Source organism: Tamandua tetradactyla, chromosome 13, assembly GCF_023851605.1.
Source record: "Tamandua tetradactyla isolate mTamTet1 chromosome 13, mTamTet1.pri, whole genome shotgun sequence".
Taxonomy (NCBI): Eukaryota; Metazoa; Chordata; class Mammalia; order Pilosa; family Myrmecophagidae; genus Tamandua; species Tamandua tetradactyla.
In genome coordinates, this window is record NC_135339.1 from 68647601 (window position 1) to 68667122 (window position 19522).

A 19522-nucleotide genomic window follows, 5' to 3' on the forward strand; every position below is an offset into this window, starting at 1 on the left:
GAGCAGGAAAAAAAAAAAAAAATTAGTGTGCATAAAATTCAGATCCCTCATTTAGTAGTCCTGGAGTGGGACTAATAGATCTGCCATTTTAACAAGTCAGGAGGGATTCTTAAGAATACTAAAATTTGAGAATCATTGTTGCAGGACTTATAATAAGATGAATAACATTTAAAAAAAAAACACAGGTTACTGGCTGTTTTCTTTCTTCTCCTTTTCAAGATGTTATGGTATAATTCAAATTAAGAGGAGATTCATTAGTCATTCTGTCTACATGGCTGCCTCCTGTCACACATCTTCACTTTTCTTTGTGCAGGGCCTGGTTAAGTCATTTCTTCAACCTATAATTCAATACCGAGCCCTCCCTAAAAATCTGAGTTTCATTACCTAATTACATGTCATGGGCTTTGATTGTGAAATTCCTTCAAGATCACTTTATTAAGTCTTCTGGAAATAAAGAGCTGTAACTAAAGACAAGAAGTTTGTGAAAAATGAGATAATTAATACCAGCCAATACCTTTCACTTCTACATAGGTGCATAAAAGTAGCTGTCTGGATGACTGTAGCAAGAAACTTTTATGTAAATTTGCCATCAGTCTCAACAACAACAACAAAAAAGAAACATTTAAGAGCTCGTGCACAGACAGTATCAACTCAAAAAATAATAATAACCTGACCTTGTTTGTGACTAAACTGCAGAAGCTGCCATCTTTTAAATGCCCCCCAAATTCTCTATCTTTAAAGAGTGCTAAAATAATCAAATCTATTCCCTGGATAAAAGATACTATAATAAAGTGAAAATGCTATGAGAAGCCCCAGGCCCCAAAGGGCTATGCTATCTCTTTAGAGTTTATTAGCTTTACCACCTTAACAGATCACCTAGTACTTATTCTAGGTCAGTGATAGTGTCTGAGAAGAATTTCATGCCGTAGTATTTAAGATAATTAGAAGCTATGGCTATCTCTCTGGCTATATTTCCAAAGTAAAATAAGTAAACTTTCATGACCTGAAAAGATCTTTAGAAACAAATATAACCCTGATGATAGATTAAAAACTATCAAAAGAACATGTTGGCTCTATACCCAAACACTTCACAACTACCTCAAGAACTTTCAGCACATATAATACTATAGCAAGCCAGCTCTTATCAGTCTCTCAAAGTGAGGCACTTATCTCTTGATCTAGAATACTGTAGAGCTCTCCACAGCGGATTTGTGGACTCTTACCCACTTAAGATTTAAATGTCATCATGATTGTTAAGACGCATGCCTTGATGATTTGAATAGTTCTAAGGAAGCGAATGCTACCTAAAAGAAACAAAAATCAAATAGATGAAAATATGAGATAGCTGAATGTTGCAAACAAAATTTCTTAGTAATAAACTAAGGCTAAGTCAATGCTAATGCTAAGTTAACAGAGCAGTTTAATGATGCTGAATAATTTTATGTGCTAGACACTATTCCTTGTGTTAACTCTCTCAACACTGGCAAGAACTTTATGAAGCAGGCATGTTCTCCAGTCAGTTTGTTCCGAAGCACAAGGGGTTGAGGACCCTGCCCAAGGTCATACTCCTAGTGACAGCAGAACTGTGATGCAGTCCAGGTGGCCTGACTTCAAGTCCAAATGCTGAAGCTTTATATTGCCTCTCCCTACTTCTGATGGGTGTCCTCCACCCTTTCCCTCCTTCATAGCCTGAAAACATTAGGGCTGATAATGAGATTTTTGATGGAAGTTGCAAAGTGTGTTCATCCTATCTATAAAGGGGCTTGAACAGGTTTGAAGAAGAGAAGAAAGAAAAAGTGACTCCTGTGCCAAAGTCAACATGAGCTATTTTGAGCTTTAAAATCACTTTCACTCTTCAAGCTTTCCCTCGCCTCCAACCTTCAGCACAGTATCTATAGTTCTAACTTTTGACGGAAGCTGCACAAGCCAAAATTCTGTTAGAGCAGCTGTTCTTGAGGCATTTCTAGATAGACTGGGACCATGAGGCAGTGAACATGTGTGTTCATAAGCAGTGAGAATGAAGGCTGTTTGAGTTTAAAATCACCAGTGACAATTTGGGAAAAATTTACCAATTTGATACATGTGAATGGAATATTTCTAAGATCTTTACATTTGTTTCCTTGAATTAAAATTCACCTAGAGGCCATTCCAAATGCTAACTGTAGCTAGTGAATTTTGAAATGCACTACAAAAAAATAGTAATGACTTACCACCACTATCATGTGTGCCAAAAGAGTGCTAATATCCTATACATTGTAGAGCATTACCTATTGATGAGTTCATTGAACTATAGCTGTCTCTGTTTACTAACTGGTACGGAGACCATCACTCTATTATTAAAATATTTTTTTGGTTATTCTGCTAGAGGGTAAATGAAATTCAAATCTTGCTAATGCTGATCAGTTTTTCAAACTATAATCTTAGCTACAGACATCTTAAATTCTTGTTGAATATTTATTTTATTCTATAATTATTTGAATGAATTTGATTCACTCTATTTGTCCATAAAAGGTTTTTCTTTCATACCAAAATCTCTCCATAGTTAAAAGTTGCATCATTGTAGTTTGGTTCAGAAGATGTTATGGGAGACATTCAAGATTTAAAGGTACATGGACTTTTTCCTACAATTCAGTTGGGTAGAGTAAATGGGAATTTCAAAATCTGAAACATGAAAATGCATCTAGTTCAGAGGTTTTCAAATTATGTTCAGTGAAATTCTAGTAGTTTTTTGGCATGGCCTCAAGGACAAAGCCAACTTACTGAGGGAGGCAGAATCAAAAGATGGAAACACATGAATCTTTAAAGACATCATTGAATCTACCTTAGGAGCGCTCACCTCTTAGCTCTTGGCCATTTTAAGTTGTCTCTTCTGTAATCCCATCAAAAGCATCCTAATTGACACACCCTCGAAACCTGTGCTGTCCAATATGATAACCAAAGCTAGGTGAGGACCCACTTTAATCTGAACCAAAAGACTTTCACTTTTTCAACTTTTCTACTACCTGCCCTTAACAAGAGATTAACTCATATTTTAAAGAGAATGGGATGAATTACCATTTGGGCTCTGATCCTACATAGATCAATATCCTTACAGACACAACATTTTTTTTTAAATAAAATTAAAGCAATGCAAACTGTTCTCCAATTATACCTCAGCCTGATATAGGGATAATCTACTAGTTTTCTTATTATTTGATATCAATGCTATATATACAGTGTTTTGTTTGCCTTTTTCTGCCATGGATCTGTAATGTTAGATTTATTTTTGTAGCATTTTCAATATAAGTCTGGTAGAAGGAGGAGCCTTCCACATGTATTCTGCACTGATTTTATGTCTAATATATACCCTCTTGGCCCAACTGAAGTCTTAGAAGTTTTTCAGCAGTCTTTTTTGCAATTATATTTTATAATTATATAATCATAATTACATCAGTAATTATATAAAATGACCTGATTCAACTTGTATTAAAAAAAATGGTGCCTCTTTTTTGTAAAAATGTCTAATTTGCCTTACTTTTCCAGATGAAAACTACCCTCGGAAGTTTTAATAACGTGTGTGTATACTAAACAACATCATACCCTCACTAAGCATGTGAGCAGCTCGTGCCAAGGCTCCTGGTCTCTAGTACAGTCCAACAATTGGTCCAAACCACAGAAGTCTTACAGTTTAATTATTCATTGTTTCAGTTTTTGCACTCTCCAGCCCCTTTCCTGAGATCTCTATGCTCAAACCTTCTGCCCTGGACAGTGACCACACTCAAGTTCCTGTCTGGCTCCATCCCTAAGATGCGGTTTGACTGATAACAAACTAGTTGTCCCACCGCACTTTAGTCTTAAAAGATTTCTTCTGTACACGATCTCATTTACAAGTTGAATAAATTCCACAAAATAGGATCTCATAAACTGCGTTTGCCAAGTTTCAACAAGTGACAGGACTTTTTCTCTTTCTTTACTTCTCTAGAAATACAAAGTGCTCCCTTGACCAGTGCTGAAATGATCCCATGGACTAGACTTTCAAGACTGTCTTCATGTGTTACCTTACTGACTCCATAAACCTAGCCTACTGTCTTCTCAGAGAGACTGATAAGGTAGATGATCAATTAATAAGCTATAGTTGAGTAACAAAAAACCCAACTCAAAATATCCTTAACATTAAGGAAAGTAACTCCCAAGAGGTCCCAAGGTAGGGCAGCTTCAAGGCAGTTTATTAGCTCAACAACATCAAGGACAAAATTTCATCGTTCTCTCTGGAGAAGATGAAGATGGGACTATAGTCAATAGTTTCTTGACACTGCTATGAGTGAACTATGGATGAAGATGTTTAGCCCAGAATTGCTCTGAGTGAGGAGGCAACAGGCAGAAACTTCTCTCATGATCTGAGAGGCACTTCAAATCTCCTTTGGAGAGTCACAGTCTAAAATACTGACCACTGGGGAATCAAGTCTCCTCATTAAATGAAAATATACCTGCCAACCTAAGTAGTATCAGGTTGACAGGTGAGCCTCACTCATGTTCTTGTATCTACCTAACCTTTTAATGTGCCCTGCCCCTATATTTTCAACATAATACTAAAATGCAAGGGGCAAATGTGGTTTTCATAAATATTACAGAAACATCAAAAGGACATTGCTCCCTTTTGGTTTCTGGCATATAGTGCTGACCTTCATGTCACCACCAACTGCACTGCAGAGGACCTTCCTCCTGCTCAAGTTGGTCATTGAGTGCATCAGGCAAGACTCCATCACCTTTGCGTATAAGGTGACACTTATACTGTAATAACATAGTGGTGACACTTATACTGTAATAACAAAGGACCACAAACTTTCAGTGGTTTCAGCATTCCTCTCCATCTCAGGAATGCTCACAAGACTGTGGGGATGGGCAAATTCAAACTCTGTTGGGCAGGCCACAATCTGGGAACTCCAATGAAGGTTTTTGATGAATTCCCCAGGAAAAGCTGGCTGGCTGATGTAGCAATAGAAATACTCTCTTCCGAGTGCTGAAATCATCACTTCTCCTTTTAAAGTCTTCAACTGATTAGATGAGACTTCTTTCATTGTAGAAGGTAATCTCCTTGATTGAAGATGCAATCTCTGGCAATCTATGATTGCCATAGTTGCAATGAATGTACCGATGATTTAAGACCTTGAAATATTCTCACAGTAACAATCTGGCCTTTTTTGAGCAAACAACTGCATACCATAACCTGGACAAGTTGACACATTAACTTAACCATCATACTAGTTTATTGATTTTACTCTTCTTCCCTCTTCCCTTCTCAATAACTATTATTTAGCATTTACTAAATGCCAACTACTGTCATAAGTGCTTAATATGCATTAGAGCTTGTAATCTTCCCCCAGACTCTATGAGATAAGAATTCACATTAGACCTAAATAAATCAATGTGCCTGGGGGGAAAAAAAAAAGGACATTGTTGTGCCTGGCCTTATCAGTTCTTCAGCAGAGAATTTCATGAAAATGGAAAATTAAACCAAAGCAGAAATGTATGATATCATTGAGCATGTACCACTACTACACCTCCATATTGTGTAGATACCTGGTACTCCTTCCATTTTTACTAGGCTCTGCCTAGAGCTGCCATCAGCCAAAACATTAAGAGAAAATAAAGGCAGCCCAAAGATACACATTTTCCCTTAATGTAATTTCCTTGCATAGAAGAGAGAGAGAAGCAAAAGTTTAATAACAAAGTAACCATGTTCATAGCCCTCATATGGGAGGTCCAAATCTTTTTCAGTTGGGGTAGAAGAAATATGATATTTTAAAAAATCTAGGTAGTCTTAGTAGGTCCTAAACAAGAACTGGTTATAGTTGACAAAGCCCTCTAGAGTTGATGCATAAGTCCCATTTATACATACAGGTTCAATATTTCCCGTAAGGGGAATGGTGGGACCTAGACAAAAACAATCCTAGATCTCTGATACTTATCATTCTCAAGGCAAATTTCAGACTAGCTCATAACAGCACATTCTTTAGTCTGATATTTCATTAATATCCTATTTTTAGGATATTAATACTCTGATTTTTTTCCTACTATTTACTAAACCAGATCTTTTCTATTTTCCAAACTGACTTCGAGGGGAAGGGGCAAACCTGAGGCTCTTCATCCATTTCTCATTTCTACTGAACAGCAATCCTACTCCTGAATCCTCCCAGAAATGAAATTTTCAGCTAAATTTCTAGAGCATCATGGTGTCTCATAATTTTTACAATCTATTGACTCAGAGGCAAAGTGCCTTCTTTTTAGGAAACAGAAACCACCAAAATCCATTATCAGAAACCAGACAAATGCTGCTGAATTGTTTAAGTGTGTCACCCAAATGAATTTGTTCTTTAAGTATCCCATAGATCTAGCCACCCTATGTAAGGCTGATCTAATAAGATATCATGTAGTGCTGTTAAAATAGTTGACTTATTTGAAGGTTGAAGAGTTCTACCGTTACTGTGCAGAGAGCCACAGTATAACCATTTACTCATCCATCACTGCTTATTCATTATTGCTACTCTCAGCAGCAAGATCTGGAGAAACCTGAGCCAATTTCTTAACCCTTGGGGGCCTATTTTCTCATCCAAAATGAGCGAGTTGGACTAACTAGTCTCAGAGGCCTCTTTCACCTCTAAAATTTGATGATTAGATGATTAAAAGACCAACAATAGCTGTGGCAACCAATCAAATGAGGCAAAAGCTGGTATTACAAACGGTCATGGAAAAAAATTTAGAATAGTGAAGAAAAAGGAAATATCAAAATATATCTCATGAAGGTTTCTTTAGTTGACATTATCTGAGTACCCAGAGACTAAAACCACTGAGACACGCAGGCTGCAAGCAGAAAGAGAAGTTAGTTTCACAGACTTCTTTACAGTTTTACCAAATACTTCCACGTCTATTATTTTGATGGATTCTCCGTAAAAACCTGGAGGTTAGATAGCTGTTACCATTCCCATTTTACAGAAGAGTAAACTTTGCTCAGCCAGAATAAATAACTGACCAGGATTCTGCCTGTTCTAGTTAGCTAGCTGCCGGAATGTAACACACCAGAAAGGGATTGGCTTTTAATAAAAGGGGATTTATTTCATTAGTTCAGAGGAAAGGCAGCTGACTTTTCATCTGAGGTTCTTTCTTATGTGGGAAGGCATAGGACAATCTCTGCTGGCTTCTCTCTCCAGGTCTTTGGGTTCCAACAACTTTCCCCGGGGTGATTTCTTTCTGCATATCCAAAGGCCTGGGCTGAGCTGCGAGTCCTGAGATGAGGTATGCTGAGCTGCTTGGGCTGTGCTACGTTGCAGTCTCTCATTTAAGCACCAGCCAATTAAGTCAAACATCATTCATTGCAGCAGGCATGCCTCCTAGCCAACTTCAGATGTAATCAGCAACAGATGAGGTTCACATGCCATCGGCTCATGTCCACAGCAACAGAACTAGGTGCCTTCACCTGGCCAAGTTGACAATTGACTCTAACTACCACACTGCCATTTCAGCTTGTTCATACAGATCAGAGTCTGCCCTTAACCACATTATGATGGGGAAGATGATGTGCAGCAACTTTAACCTGGCTCAAGCTCCAATGTTTCTCTGAACTTCTTCAGTTCAGGCCATTGTTTTGTCTCTCAGTAGAGTTTCATATTTTTCTCCATGTAGGTACATTATATTAGTTTACATTTATACTTTTAAAAGCATATTATGAGAGTTTTCCATTATATTTGTAATTTATTATAGGCATGTGAGAAATGTACTTTTGTTTATTCATTTGTAGTTGATTAAGCAAATGAAATCTCTTCTTGTGCTTATCCTTCTATTTCATTTGCCTCAGTATAGTTATTTTTAAAAAAAACCTTCCTTGGCTTTCATATATACTATACTTTAACTGAAAACAAGTTTTTGCAAATTTTTGTTAAAATAAATACATGCTCTATATACAAAGAAATGCTAACGGAAGGTTTACAGTCACATGTCACTAGAAGGAAAGTTGAAGGTTAAAATATGAAATGTATAACATGGTAAATCTTGTGGTGGACAATGTCCATTACTAAAGGGGTATATGGGGAAAAAAATACCTATTGCCAACTATGGACTAGAGTTAACAGTAATATTTTAAATCTCTTTCATCAACAGTAACAAACATACCACACCAACACTATGGGCCAATAATATGCGGGGTTAAGGAGTATAGGAGGATTAGGGTTTTCTTTTTCTTTTAATTTCTTTTCTGGAGTAACAAAAATGTTCTAAAATTGATCATAGGGCTACATGCAGAACTATGTGATGATACTGTGAACCAGTGATTGTATATTTCAAATAGTTTCTATGCTGTGTGAATATATCTCAATAAAATTGCATTTAAAAAAAGGGCTAATTGTAACACATACATACAATGGAGTATTATTTAGTCATAAAAAGGAATGAAGTTCTGATACATGTGTCAACATGGATAAGACTTGATATGAAGTGAAATAAGCCAGACACAAAAGGATAGATGTTGCATGATCTCACGGATATAAAATAATGAAAATAAACATAGTCCTAGGAACTAGAATATAGGTTACAAGGACTGGGTGGGGAAGAGAATGGGGAATTAATGTTTAAATTGTAGAGTTTCTATATGGATTGACAGAAAAGTTTTGGTAATGGATGGTGGTAACTGTAGCACAACACTGTGGACATAATTAACAGCGCTGAATTACATATTTGAATGTGGTTAAAGGGGGAAATTTTAGGTTGTGCATGTTACCAGAATGAAACTTAAAAAAAAAAATACAGGACTGTACAACACAAACAATGAATCCCAATGTGAACCACGGACTATAGCAACAGTACAATTATAAAAATGTTCTTCTATCAATTGTTACAAATGCACCACGCTTACGGAGGTGTTAATAATAAGGTGTATACAAGGAACTTTGTATTTTATGCATGATTTTTCTGTAAACCTACAACTTCTCTAATGAAAAAAAAAGTAGAAATGCTGAGAGCAACAAAAATTAATTAGAATTAAAACAAAATTTTTTAAAAAGCGTTGTAATACATCACAATACAACTTCTTCCATTTCTTTTTTTTATGTATGTTTGTGATCTTTTCTTTCCTCTTTTTTAAATTTCTTTCTGCAAAATTGGAATTGTAAATAATATATTCAAGTCAAACATAAATACGTTTATAGATATTTCCCCCTTATATACAGTAGCCATATTTCATTTTTGTTTTATGTCTAAGAGTCAATAAATTAAATTGCGTGTTTGTAATGAGAGGCAGGGGTGGTACTTCAGCATTGTAATGTTTGAAAGAGTTGTGTCCTTTCTCATTGATCAGTTGTAGCCAATTTAAGACTCACTTTGCTTTTTTTGTTTCTTTTTTTTCTTTTTAACATTAGGACTATTTAGCAAACACTAACCAGTGATGTGTCCTTGAGAATCGGCCACTGCAGTTTGAAGCTATTGTTTCCAATGAAAGATCACTGACTCTCTCTGGTGGCTGACAGAATGCTTTTCAGGGAAACTTCCAGCCTCGGGTAGGGCACCTAAGAATCCAGAGAAAAGGAAGCTGTAATTTTTGCTTCTTCTTCAATTCCTGGGTTCTCAAGGCACGTGTGAAGCCCAGAGGCTTTTGTTTATCAGGTCCTCTTTTCAGTGGGCAGCATTCCTGAGTTTTCTGTAAATGAAGGGCACAGTTAAAAAAAACAAAACCTCAGAACCTAATAAAGTGTCCTCCTTTGTCCCAGGGTCTCCAGCATAGTCCAGTGAGCAAAACTGGTGTTTCCGAAAGAGACACCAATTTCAGGGAACAGAGAACATGGGGGTCCTTTTCTACAATGTCGAGATCAAAATGTACCTACTTGTGGTCTTTTCTCCACTGTTAAAGCAAACTGGTTTCTGGTCAACTTCTAACACACGTCAAAGATATGAATAAACTAATCTTTCTGCAGCCTGGATCACTTTCTCCTTGACCTTCTTTCCTCTTCACCATTTGTGACACTGAAATTACCTATATCTCGTCTATGTCTTTCACTACCTTTTTTTCTGTTTTCTTCACAGGGCACTTTCTTATTCCTATCTATAAGATATGGACATTCTTCAAAGTTTTGTTCTCAGCCCCTCATTCCCCCCGCCACTCCACCCCTTATGCCTCCTCCTAAATCTCTCTCACTGGTCTTACATGCCCCCAAATTTTGATAGTCATTTCTTTGCAGATAGCTCACAAATCAGTATTATTTCCAATTGCCTGTGGGACAATTCCTATTGGAAACCACCCAAAAGATCCTTAACCCTTTCTTCTTGCATTTTATTATCTCTGTCTTTAATAGTTACACCTCTTTCTAAATAGACTGTTTTGAAACCACAGTCATCCCTGACCCTTCTCTTCTCTCTTAATTTCCATTTTAATTATTCAGGGGAAAAGGTTTTTAGATTTGGCCCTGGCAAGCTTTTGTATTTCTCCCTTCTTTGTTCACTATCAAAATATAATTAAAGTCTCATTAAAATGATCAGGGACAACTGTAATAACCTCTAAATTGGCCTTTCTGCTTCCAGCAACTTCCCTCAGACGAAACTATCTGCTGATGTTCTGCAATCATCTCTCCTAATATGTAATTCTCATTTCTTCATAGCCTTGCAAACAAATCTCCCAATATCCCCTATCACTTTTCATCTGGCATATCAAGTTTTACAACTCCAAACCCTAACCTGGCTTTTAAACTTTCTCTCACACCACCTTACATATCTCCTATATTTTATTCAAATAGGACAAACTTTACACCGACCTGTGACAGGCAGACTTCCTAAAGAGGGCCCACAGCCCAAGAGTCCAGTCTCTAATCGTTCCAACAGGAATCTAAATACTGTAATGAAAAGATGGTGCAGATGGAATTAAGATAACCAGTCATTTGACTTTAACTAGAGAGATTATCCTGGATTATCCCGCTGGGTCAAGGGTAATCACAGGAGCCCTTAGAACAGGCAGGCGGGAGAGGCTGGAAGCACCGCTGTTGGAGAGATGCCCCATGAGAAGCATGAGAGGGACAGAGAGACGCAGGCAGCTGATAAGAGTGAAGACCCATCCGCAGTGGACAGTCAGCAAGGAAACAGCCTGACAGCCACAGGGGACTGAAACTATGACCTGAATAAGCTTGGAAGAGCTTCCAGAAAGCACATTATAGTCCGACAACTTGTCTTGTGTTTTGTGAGACTCTAAGCAGATCACCTAGCTGAATGACACAGTAACCAGATATCTGACCTACAGAGCTGTGAGATGAAAAATGGGAGCTGTTTTAAGCCACTATGTTTGTGGAAATCTGTTACAGCAATAATAGAGAATTAAGACACCACCTCCTTTATACTCTGCTTTTTCCCTCCAGTGTTTTCCACTTTCTAAAGCTGAGATACCTGCTCCATCGTTCCCTCGCCCCTCCACAATCTGCTCAGATCCTACCATTCTTTCAAGATCCATCCAAGCTACCACTTTCCTAAAGCCTTTATACATTTGTCACCTCTCACCTCCTCTGCGCTCCCCCACCCCAACTGCCTCTTATCTCCTTGCCACGCTTGTCCTATTTACTGAGTAGCATAGTTTTACTGGAACATAGTTTATCTCCCCTTTAGAATAAAATTTATATGAGGGCAAACAATTTCTCTATCAGTCAGCTTTGGCTGTGTAGCAAACAAATCCAATATCTCTGGGACTTACAACAATATTGATACTCCTGCTCACAGATCTGCAGTTTAGCCACAGATTAGCTGATCTAATCTGAGTCTGCTGGACAGTTGTGCTTCAGGATAACAGTCTAGCTGTGCATGGATAGAGACTACATGTCGGGCTCAGATCTGCTCCATGTGTGGTAGTTCTCAGGCCCAGGAAAAAGGGGCAGTACCAGGCAACCCATTTTACATGGCAAATCAGAGAGCGCAAGAAGGTAAATCCAACCATGCAAGTACATTTCAAGCCTCTCCTCCCATCACATCCACATGACTTATTATGTGATCAATAAAATCACATTGGCCTAAAGAAGTCACTTGGCCGAAACAAAAGCAAAAAGAGAATACAGGCATCCAGCAGAGACCATGACAAGAATGTGGATGAAAATTTCTATTACAAGAAATTGAAAAGTTTGGACCTTTTATTCCATTTACCTGGGCATTCCTGATGAGAATTCATCTTCACCCCACCCCATCCACACAAACAAAATGTTTATCACACTGCCTTCTATATGTTAGGTGTTCAAGGTGTAACTGATTTAATCTCCTCTCTTGACCATACTTTATTTCTCCAAGAAAGCTGTTCTCTTCCTGATCACTTGCAGAGACTTATTTTCTTTTCCATTTATACATGTGTACTTGCCTATATTCAATTCAGGTCTCTGTTCATTTATGATTTTAAAAAATTATTTTCAGAATATTAGTATTTTCTCCCCCAAAGAGGTCATGAGGTCTGAAAGGACAACATTCGCTTCATTTATGTACTCTATAACTCTCACACACTGTCTAGCCAAGAGCTAAATAAAGTAGATAACCAATAAGTACTTGATGACTGCTATTTCCCATTAAAACTGATGGGTCTTCTTTTCTGGGAATGTTCAGAATGTGTTACCTGTTTTACTGCACAGAAATCATCAATGGTGCCCATCTCATTACAAACCTGAATGACAGCTTTGGCTGTATTTTATTTAAAGGTGTATAATGATACATAAAAGCTTTCAGAGAGCCTTGAGAAGCTGATGTGTGACATTTCTTGTCAATCTGAGATTGTTCTGTCAGAGTAACTGACGCAGCTCTCGAAATTCCTGCTGATAGAGAGTACACTTGTGCTGCTGGGGAATTAAATGAATCCTTTCTTATTGAGACTTGTAAGAGGTTATTGGTGAAAGTCTAATGCAATCATTTGTTTGGTTGTTGGATACTGATGTTGAATTGTTGAAGGAAGGTAGGGCAACAAGGAAGCTCAAGAGGTGCGAGGAGTAATGGTGCTATGTTTGATTATATTCTATAGGATGAAACTGATGGCAGGAAAAGCTCTTCAACACACTCTTTGAGCTGCAAGGTAATACCATCTTCTTGGCTTCATGATGATTCATAGTTATGTCTCTGACAGGTTAATAAACCATTGAAAAAGGTTTTCATATTTTAAGAAGCAGTGCATGTTATTAAGAAGACCCAGTGACATTAGAAATTAGGCTGAACAAGTTTTTTAAGGATCTCTCACTGGCTGTGTCCTACAGCAGTTACAGGTGACTCCAAGGCACATTTTATCTTTATTGTAAGATCAGTTGACACAGATACATATGCGAAAAATAATCACTTTGACATGTATATGAAAACAAGTGATTCTCCATAAACTAAAAGAGTTAGATTCACATGGTTTCAAGTGCTCTGAGCAGTACATCAAGGTCTCAGGAACAAATTCACTTAAATAAATGCTAATATGATAATGTTATTATATAATTTTGAAATTCCAATGGCAAGAGAGAGAAAGAGGAGAGAAACATTTAATGGATGACTCCCTGCTGTCTTTGGCGAGATTCTAAAAACCACAGTAGATAGTGAATGCAACTTTGTGTTACAGAAATTGATGATGCATCAATTTATTTCTCTGATTCTCAGTTGTTTCGTGCATTAAATGAAAAAATGATCCTACCTGGCCTCCTTACCTCCTAAGGTTTTTGTAAGGGTCATACATGCATTCACATTTTGAATCAGTCCTGTAAACTAAAAATAATCATACAGAGATGATGGCTAATGATTTTCCATTTTACAGGAGAGGCAACTCAAGTTCGAGGAAATTAACTGACTTTTCTAAAGCAAAGACTCTATGATTGTAATCTGTGGATACTTCTGAAATGACAATAATAACAGCAATCAAAATAGACAGCACTTCGTGGGAATTTGCTATATGACAGGCATTCTTCTGAGCACTTCATGATGCATCAATATATTTAATTCTTTCAGAAAAAAATCAATGAGATAAGTACTGTTATTATCCTCATTTTCCAGGTGAGAAATCTGAAACAGAGAGTTTAAGTAACTTGTTGGAAGTTACACAACTAGCAAACAGTGGAGCCAGCAATTGAACCAGGAAGTCCAGATCCAGAGTCTACACTTGCAAAACAAGTAATAATAACTTTTTTTGCACATATGCTAGATCTGCTTTTAATCAATTTGTAAGAGTTTATGGAGTCTTCATCATGAACATTAGTATAATATTTTCTACTTTCTAAAAGCTTCATATACAAGTATGACCTTATTCTAATTCCAGCTAAATGCTTTTCCTTGTCCATGTCTCCCCATGGAAGTTTGTTGGTGGTGGTGGCTGTTTAGTTTTGCTGTTTTATTTTGTTCAATTTTACTCATGGCTCTTTCAATTAGTTTGCCGGGCACTACATCTGGGTCAGTGAAGCTGCTGAGCTGAACCCTGATGATCTCAAACCATAATACATCTTAGAATAGAGGACACACCTATGTGATTTCTAAGCAAGGCTATGTGATAATTTATAATATGTCCCTGGTGAACAGTATTGTTAGCCCTTTATAAGTGAAAAACTCTCTCTCTCTCTCTCACACACACACACACACAGATTTCTAAAATGTCTTGCTTTTTACTAAACAAATTAGTTGAGTTCCTATAGTCTAAACTCTATCTTAGATATTGAATTATTTTTAATATAACATGATCCTTGGGGCAGGAGGTTGGGGGTGGGAGCTCCCATTATTTCCTCATGCTTGCACATTGCCAAAATAAAGGAGAGACAATGTCAGGCCAGAGAGAAATCGTTCCACACATGCTTTTAAAGCTGAAGACTGTCATGAAACCATTACAGGACTTTGAACCTGTTTTATACAAACACTGGTTACATATGATTACAAAGAGTCAACTGTGAAGTAAGTGCTTCTCCTGATACTGCGCTCCTGTATAGCTATATGCTATAGAGTCCTAGAGAATTATGTTATAGAACTATTTCTGTTCATATGTTATTTCTATTTAACAAAGAATGAAAAATAAATACATCAAAAGTGTTGCTTTTGCAGATTAGCCATGAGAACCTTTGGCATAGAGCAAGTAGTATGGCTATCCAAATCACTAATTCCCTCATGTATTTTATTTCCACTTTGGTAGAAAATCTGCATGTGCTAAGCTTCCTGGGTAAGGATAACACATGTAGCAAACCTCTGTTGTCTTTACCTGCTCAAACATCTTTCCTTTCCGTTTGGCAATAGGATCAAAGCTTCCATTAAAGGACTTACCTCCTCCTACAGCCTGTGGTGTTGCTGGGATTTTCAGTCCAGATGCACTGCATGTTCCTTGTGAGCCCAGTCAAACAAAACTGACTCTCAATCCTTGGGATTTGTCTCTTGCAAGGAGGAATACAAGGATAGAAAATGTACAGAGCTGATCAATCCCAACCGGAAACCTAAAGAGTCACTCTATTAAGTCCTACTACCTCTTCCTGGACTTGGGTCTTTCTAAGACCATTCATTCAGTAACTCTTTAACATCTTGGCCTGCTCCATATCTTCCTTCGAAATTATCTGACTTTAATTTCTACTGCCTGCAACAAAAGTGCACAAAATAACAAGCTACCTCAATTCCCAAATTATTTCATCTGGAGTTGCTTTTCATTTCTTACGTCATCTGAAAGCTGATAAAGAAAGAAAGTAAAAGATGCAAGCAAACAAGCAGGGCAAGCATGTTAACTTTAACCACATGAAAACTGGAAAGAATGATGATTCCAGCCTGGGCTCATACAAAAACAAAACAGAAAAGTCCTGCTGGGATGTGACTTTTATTCATAAATGAAAAAGATGCAAATTTGCAAAGACATGAAAGACTTCCAGTCTACTGCTGCATGTTTTACCCAGCCTATGAAATCTGTGGAGACACTCTACTCTGACCACTTCCCCACTGAGTCACAGTTCTTGTTGCAAGAATTGCATACGCTGCTGAATCAGTATATTGACATTTCTTTTAGTCTCCAGTATCTTAGAGCAGCTAGACGTAAAAACCTAAAAATGTGGAATTGTAACCCAGCTCAAACTCTGAATCAGTTCTACAACTAAGTGTTGATGTGCTCTGAAAATTATCTTTTTTGTATATATGTTATTTTTCAGGAAAAGGAAAAAAACTTGATTGTGATAAATGCACAGCTATATGATGATACTGTGAACCACTGTCTTCTATGCTTTGTATGATTACATGGTATGTGAATATATAATATATATCAATAAAAAATAAATAATGTGCATGCAAAAAAAAAAAAGGTCTCTTAACATGGCACTACCCATGACATTCTGACTATTGCTTTTGTAGTCAGAAAATGTGATCATGTTCTAAATAAAAATGATTCAGATAAAAAAATCATGGTGATGAATATACAACTATGTGATGATATTATGAGCTACTGATTGTATACTACAGATGGATTGTACGTGTGTGAAGATTTCTCAATAAAAATATTTTAAAAAGAAAAGAACTGCATATACACGATATAATAAATTGCCCCCAAAACATCATCTTCCAAAATAAGAAAAGAAAGGGCATGAAGTGTGACAGAGATCGATAATAAAAAGAGTTTCTCTCCTGATGCCATTTCCTAGTGTCTGCTACAAACCTTGTGCAGGGGTTATTCTAAATTTCTCAGTATCTTTTTAGATGGGTGTGCATGGTCATTTGTTTATCTGAATCATTTTTATTTAGAACATGATCACATTTTCTGACTACAAAAGATTATCTAATGTACAAGGCTTAATGATCCATAATCACTGTAGGAACAAAATTAAGACCACTTAACACATATACTTACTTGAAATAAAACGTCTCACAAGAAAACTTCATTAAGAGAGATAAGAATGTAAAATTTTTAAAAAATTGCCCCACCACCACCACCACCACCTTGGCCATCACTCCAGACATCTTTATTGTGGAAATTGGTCAGCAAATGGAAAATTTAGAAAGAACACACAAATAATCAACATAAAGCCAATTATGTTTAAGGGAAAGAAAAATAATCATAATTGGCTTGAAATACTTATAAATTCGCCATTAAGATCTCAAAGGTGCCTTATAAATTTCCATTTTTCTCTTAGGACACGACTCAATTGTTTCTGGCTTGTAATTGATCATCATCTCTTTATGTCTATTTTATGGAGTACCCTCATGAACAGCAATCTGCTTCTCTTAATAGCACCTCTTTTATAGTGCACATCATTTCCATTTACCTGCTCTTGGACTGTATGTTAAATCTAACTAAATCAATTTTAACAAGCCCCTTCTTCAGTTGTGAAGAGGCAATTAACATCCATGATGTCACCCAAATTCCTGTAATTGTGAAGCAAATGTCCTCTATCTTTCCTCACAGATTTTAAAATTCTGACAACTTGGCATTGTTACTGATTCATTTTCAAATGGAATTTGTCTCTTTTTTTTAAGACACATTTCCTCTAAGTTGTTTGAGCTATATAAGAAAAAGAAAAAGTCTGACACCCAGAGAAAAATCTATCTATGGGTATCCTAACTTTTAAAACTCTCCTGCTCCAGGAGGTATTCCCTAGTAAGGATGGGGAACAATTTCTAAGAGAATCAGGTTGACAGGAATTCTTTCCCCCTTCTCTCATATTCTACCCTCATCTGTCTGTCTATGTGTGGAATCATTTCACCAGTTTCTTTCTGGCTTCCTGGTTCCTTAATTCTGGTCTCATTACATTATGCTAATCCTCATTTTGCTGAATATGTTGCCTATTAGACCACATGCTGAAATAATCAAACCCCCTTTGTGTTTCAGAGTCACAGTCTTTTCATCTCCCTTTTTGCTGAATCCCTTCTATATTATTTCAGACTGCAGATCTTCCCAACAACTGGAAATCACCCTTTCCATCCCAGCCTGTCTTGTAGCACATGCTGTAAGAATGACGGTGAGCTCTTTGAATATCTGATTATTTAAAAGAAACCTTTTTGCAAAAGGTTTCCTTTATTTTGGAGAGGTGACAACATTGGTTTCAATTTGGGAATAAATTTCACATTGCCACTCAATTCCACCTCCAGGGAAAACAGTTCATGTTATTACAACACATTGCTTGTTTATATATTTTTTCCTTGGAAGCTTCCCTTTGTATCACAGGTAAATGGTAACAAACTACGCCTTTTTTATTTTCAGAAGAATGAATACAAAAGTTACGCTTTCCATTCCTTGAAAAAATGACAGTAAGAACAATTGTTAATGCTTTGACCCTTAGAAGAGAAGTAGAGAAAAGGAACTGTGTATTTGAAGGTTATTGGACATTGAAAAGTTACTGTCAACTGCAAGTGGCAAGATGAAGGGAAGGGTAAAGGAACACAAAGCTGACTTAACATTGTCCTACCTTCTATAACGCTAACAATTGAGTAGGACAAAAACAAATAATGCAAGGCAAAAAATGCCCAAGGCCAAAAAAATGAATATTGAGATATGGAGGAAGACAAGCTCAGGCGATCTGCAGGCTGCCTAGTCTTTAAGGAGAAGGAACATTTGATTTGGGCCTTGAAGGACAAGTAGCATTTAGGTCACACAATTAGGGAGGCAAGTAGTAGGGAAAGTGCATTCTAGGAAAAGAAATAGACAACTGTGTATTACATTTCATCCTTTCAAATCCATTTTTGGGGTATTCTTGCAAATGGTTATGAGAATATCTGTAGTTCCAGGATATTTCTTCCAATTAACTAATGGAAATACCTTTAAGAGCACAGAAGCTGAATTCACACTACCTATCTTTGAAACCTGATTGCAATTAACAGGAGCAAGTTCCTGAGCCTCCCAGAGATTCATTTCCTCTTCTGCAAGATGGGGATGATAAATGTAACATGAGAATACCTACATATACCATCGCAGGGTTAATTTAAGGAAATTAATGCATATAGGAAAAACTGTATGCTATAAAATTATAATTTATTTCCATGGTACATAATTAGAATATCTAAGTACGCTATCAAGTTTGAGAGCAGTATTAACTCCAGAAAATAGTAAAGTGGATTATCTGCCCCTAGGTAATCGTCTTGGTTTGCCACAGCTGTTACCACGAATACCAGAAACTGATTTCAGCGTAACAACAGGAAATTACTGGCTCACGGTTTTCAGGCTGGACGAGTCCCAAATCAAGATTTCTCCAAAAGTTGCTTTCTCCCGGAGTCTGTGGCAATCTGGTCCTGGCTGACCGTAATGTTTCGGCTTCGTCAGTTTGCATCTCCACCTCCCTTCTCATTGCATCTGCTCTTCCGGTTTCCACTGACTTCCTGCTTCCGGCTTCCACTGACTTTCTGCTTCCGGCTCCTCCCTGTCACTTTCTTTAATCCATGCGCTGGCTTCTTCTCTTTATAAACCCACCAGGAATATGGGTTAAGCCCCACCCTAAATGATTTGGCCATGCTTTAACTAAAAATAACATCTTCAAAAGGCCCTACTTACAAATGCGTTCATACCCCCTGCCCGTGTGCGAATGCAGATTAAGATTAGGAATGTGTTCTGCGGTTGGGACATATAATTAAATCTACTCAG

General features: G+C 37.2%; 1 long non-coding RNA gene across 5 annotated transcripts in view; it reads right to left on the minus strand.

Annotated features, from left to right (window-relative positions):
* LOC143654266 (uncharacterized) overlaps positions 1-19247 on the minus strand; it is a 220736-nt gene extending 201489 nt beyond the window's left edge. For 2 of the 5 annotated variants that reach the window (XR_013161734.1, XR_013161735.1), the window contains exons 1-3: positions 19097-19247; positions 15244-15350; positions 9408-9533 (exon numbers count right to left, since the gene is read on the minus strand). This is a non-coding gene — a long non-coding RNA (uncharacterized LOC143654266). Of the gene's footprint in view, positions 1-12; positions 1305-9407; positions 9665-15243; positions 15351-19096 lie in introns of those variants that run through there. The other 3 variants (XR_013161731.1, XR_013161732.1, XR_013161733.1) reach the window with 3 other exon arrangements.
* Positions 19248-19522: the final 275 nt, after the last annotated feature.